This window comes from Halyomorpha halys, unplaced genomic scaffold (assembly GCF_000696795.3).
Source record: "Halyomorpha halys isolate HHAL.00 unplaced genomic scaffold, Hhal_1.1 Scaffold590.1, whole genome shotgun sequence".
In the NCBI taxonomy this organism is placed as follows: domain Eukaryota; kingdom Metazoa; phylum Arthropoda; class Insecta; order Hemiptera; family Pentatomidae; genus Halyomorpha; species Halyomorpha halys.
Genome location: NW_027109458.1, coordinates 277,544 through 282,524, shown reverse-complemented (window position 1 = coordinate 282,524; position 4,981 = coordinate 277,544). Strand labels below are relative to the sequence as shown.

Below are 4,981 nucleotides of genomic sequence, written 5' to 3'. Positions count from 1 at the left end.
GAAGAATATGGTTTTGGCATTTGCATAGTTCTCGTAACCTGGAGGTTATGACATCAGTGAGAACGGAAAACTGCGATGTGACCAACCATACGGAGCTGTAAATAAGAATTGCGTGGAGTAGGTCTATCGGTCGCACATTTACCATGTACAAGACGTGCAAAAAAACTAAACCTCCCCCGATATAAAACCTAATCCTATAATTCGCCCTTCTCTTGACATGGCAGGTTCTATACATGAGCCTATCCACGTATTCTAGTTCTTCTGAAATGTCATTCAGGTATCGAGCTCTGGAGAAAGATGACAGCGTCGAATAAACGTAAAATCCGGTGGCGGCTATGAACACTATCATTAAGACGAACTTTTCCCTTTCCAGTGGAACTGATTTGCTTAAATATTTAGTTTCGAACAAAACGATCGCGGCACGAGTGATGAAAAAAATGACGAAACAATTTGTGATGATGGAATAAATTGCGAAAGGGATCGACAAAGAAGTACGTTCGCGAGTAAGTCGGAACGGGAAAATACCGATTAGTCCGGACAGGGAAAATATAATCCTGACATGTTTAGTGAACTGGAAGAGTTTATTTCCAGCCTTTCTTGGTTTTGTTGTGAGGATAAATGGTCTCTTCATAGGGACTACTGGGCGGAACATAACTGGACGTAATGAACAAATAATTTCGGCTATGCACCTTATATACGAGTATATCAACTCAGAATTATGTTTTATCTCGGATCAATACGGCTTTGCATCATAAATAAATTGATTGAGAGTGTCTGATCTCGGTCTGTCCCACTGTATCGCAAACCTTTGTCCAAGATGTCACTTTACCTATGAATGCTTATCCTCGTCAAATTTATTAATGGATTAGACGATTGTAAACAGTTGCGTAATTTGAATTATATGTTGTAGTTATTTATTCGTTCAAAGTAGTACATCCTAGGACTGAACAGATGATAACCTCTATCGGTCGGTGCCAAAGTAATATACAGAATGATACGTAAATGAAATATAATTAGTTACACTTTTGATTATTAGTCGAATCCGGCTGGGCAGAAAATTGTTTTCCGTTACACTGTAGCCGTGGGTTCTTGGAGCCTTCCTTGGGGTCCACCCAGCCTCTTAAATTGGGTACACTTAATTGGGTAAATATCAGGCGGTCGAGCGTGATTCTGACCAAATCACCTCCTTGCACAACCGTTGGTCTAGTAACAGTACTTCTTTACAAAGTACTGAACCCCTGACCCTTCATGGGTTGTAGCGGTACAGATTTAATTTGATTTGATTATTAGGAGTAATTATTAGGAGTAATTATTAGGAGTTATTATTAGGATTTATAAGCGATAAAGGATTGAATTCAAATAGAAAAATACTACTAATATACTAGTAGTGTGAGATGAAGTGTACTAGACAGTGTTAGTGTATGTTGTCTATGGGTGAGTCATATTCTATTGGTCTTTGAAGATTGGAGGGTTGTATGTCAGCCAGTCAGATCATGTTCTGTTATCAGGACAGTATAGGTTTCAGTCGCTCGAAGTAACCCATCAGGACGCCTCTACACAACAATAAATTCCAGTATCGTAGCTAAGAGGCCACAGATGCGAAAGAGCTACATGCCAACAACCTAGAGAGGAGTAGCCCAAGGTGGGCAGGAGTTCTCTAGAGCCAACCATAAAAAAAAATCTTATTATGCCTCACTGGAGCTATTTAATTTTCTGAATTTTTTAACCTAGAATTAGATGGTAAAAAATATATCATAATTTCATTTTCTTTATAAATACTCTATACTTCTGTAACGTTTTGACCTTTTCTAATGGCAATTTTCAAAATTTTCTATCTTGACTCAAGTCACAAATCTATATTCTATTTTCAATGATGGAACTCTTGGAACTATTCGTAATAATTTATTTATTTCGCTTTATCGCAGCTTTTTTTTCAGGTAATTGACTTCCAATCTTTTATCTTTCTTAGAAATGTCTGAGTTATTACTAACTAAAACTGGGAAGCTACCAGCCATATAGGGCTTATAAATAAGAATCTCGTTGAGTCGGTATCTCATTCGCGTATTCTGCGTGAACGCCTTCAACCTATCCTTTAAGGTAGTCATTTATTCGAATGAACGGGGATTGGAGATGGATAATCTAAAATTTAGGCCTAATTTATATCATGGCTTAGAAAAAGTTTATCCTTCCCCCGTTTAATTACCACAGATATACTTCTGCTAACTGAGGCAAGTTATCTTAATGAATGAAAAGGCTTAGACCATCCACTCTCTTCCTAGACTGAAGCGTTATTTCATGTTTCATTTATCTGTCTATATCTGGTTCTGGTTTTATTACAGATGTCAGCACACATTTTTTAAAATAATTTTTATTCTTTCTATTGGTGACCAATGGCTTATTATGTTTGGTATCTTAGAAGCTAGAACAAGAACTGGAATTTAAGCGAATTGAGTGTTGTTAAAAAAAATTATTTATTGATATTTACTACTACATTAACATATGTACAATAAGTAAGTTCGATGTTGGTTATACATTGGCATGATACAGACTAGTTCTGAATATACCCATTGATCGAACTCCAATAAAATTTCTAAAGGAGAAGATCTCGAGGCTAAGACGCTTTAGTGGATTATCAGGTAATGAAGGAGAAGCCATATTATATTTGCTCAAATAAATTGATTTATAGTTGTTCGGACAACATGTGAAAAAAATATAATCATATGCGAATATCATAATAACTACTACCTTTACGAAGATACGTGACCTAAACTAAAGGATAGAATTTTGATTTATTTAATAAATTATTACTTGTCTCAAAAAATTGAAAAAATATATTTAAATTAATAGCAGCCGATTTGGCTAGAACCAGATACCAATCCTTCAATAATAAACCTCCCAAATATCCAAATCCATTCGTTTCTAACCTGGCTTCTCCTTCACTATCTAATAATCCTCCTAGGCGTCTGAAAAGAAGATGGCCTCGATATCTTTTCCATTAGAAATGTTTTTGAAGTTCTATCAATGGGTAGATTCTCCACATGTTTATATCATGTCATAATATCTGTTACAGCAAATTTACTTGATGTGTATATATGTATACAGTTGTAAATAACAATAAATAGATTATTAAAAAAAAAAAAGTAATAGCACTATTAGGACTCATATTTTAGAGAATTTACTCTGATTTAATGACATTCTCTTAGGTTTTCGATTGTTGGTAGTTATGAAGATATAGAGCTCCGAATGAAATTTATTTTTGTTTTACACTTTGAAATATCCGCCCCTTTTTATTCCCTCTACCTATAAATGGCAAGCTAATCAATTTAGACTAGTAATAATACATAGTTATCATTAAATTAATCAAAAATTGACGTGAAATAGCTGACTTTTTTCAACTCTTAGGCTCTTGCACTATAGATTCTTCCTAGCTTTCTCCTCGTTCAAAGTTAAAAAATAACATTTAGTGAATAATGATACTAATAACTTTTTTTGAGAGGACCTAACAGCAGAGCATATAGTGGTGTGGTTTCCTATAGGGCTTGGTTTACAATGTTGTGGTTTCGATTCCCTCGAATTATTAAGTTGGGAGTGGACTAATCTTTCTAGTGGCTTGACCAAATTGGATAGAATGGATATTGGCCTAAAGTCAGAAACTGAAAAAGGAGAAGGAACTTTGTTCAATGGTCGGACTAGGCCTTTCTTCCAGGCTTTGGGAAAAACGAAATTTTGAAGGGAGAAGTTATAAATGTACAGGAAGGCAGGAAGAATGGGAGGAAGACAAAGTTTGATGATCTTAACAGGAACATTGTCTGGGCCGTAATCGTTAGTTCTGGACTTGAGGACTACTGAGATTAAATCATCTGGAGGAACATTTAGGAAATAAAAGTTATTGGGATCAAATGGAATTTCAGGGATGTGAAGAGATGAAAATTCGCATGAGGTTGTTGAAGGAGGAGGAGCAACAAAGAAAGTATTAAGCTCGTCTGGATCAACTGGGTAGTATGGACAAGATTTAGGAATGATAACGGAGAGGTTCTTAAGGATTTTCCATTTAGATTTAGGATCAGGTGCTTGGGATAGGATGTTGTGAAAGTACTGCTCCTTGGCGCGGCGTAAGGATGTTTGGGTAAGGTTTCGGAGAAACTTAAAGGTGGAATAGTGCTCTGAACTTCGGGTGGGTCTGAAGCGTTTTCTGGCAGCCTTCTCGGTGAAATTGGAGTTTTAGAGGCGTGTAGAGAAACTACCCATTGGCAGCACTCTAATGACGTCTTACATTAGGAGGTCTCGTGGCCATCTTCTTTTCAGGCGCCTCGGAGGATTGTCATTAATGGAAGAGGATGCAAGGTTAGAAACTAGGGGGTGAGGGAGTGGTTTGAGTGGTTAGGGAGTTTATAATGGAAGGAGTGATATCTGGTTCGGGCTAGATCGGTTGCGTAGGGAACATTAAGGTCTTTATGTATAATTTTATTTGTGACAAAGTAAGGAGCATTGTGGATTTTACGAAGGATTTGGGATTTTAAGGATTGAATACGAGAGGAATTCGAAGGTTTAGTGGAGGCCCAAAGCTTAACTCCATATGTCCAGATTGGCCTTGGGAGTCATGTAGATCAGTCTTTTTTAATGTGTTGGAAGTTTAGACCGTTTGTCTAGTGAGTGCTGTAATAGTCGAAATCGACGTGCAGTTTCCTGCCTTTTTAGTCTTGTGTGAGAATGTCAGATTAGTCGTTTGTCCAGATGTAGTCCAAGGTAGCGGATCTGTTCGACAAGGGAAAAAGTAACATTATTAAATGAAACTGTAGGGCAGTCGGTAGGTTTATGACGAAGGATAAAGATGATTTGACGGGATTATTTATAACATTAAATCTTAAAACTAATGATTTTTTATTTATTCTTTATATTTTAACTTTAAAATAAAGATTCATGAAATATTACTTGTTTCAGGTTAGTACTTTTAAACAAAGTGTAAACATGGCTTGTTTTA

At 36.3% G+C, this 4,981-nt stretch overlaps 1 protein-coding gene across 1 annotated transcript in view; it reads left to right on the top strand.

The window, feature by feature from the left end:
* The window catches only part of LOC106684549 (leucine-rich repeat-containing protein 23), a gene marked incomplete at its 3' end in the record, with an annotated part of 133,802 nt that overhangs the window by 67,551 nt on the left and 61,270 nt on the right, over positions 1-4,981 (top strand).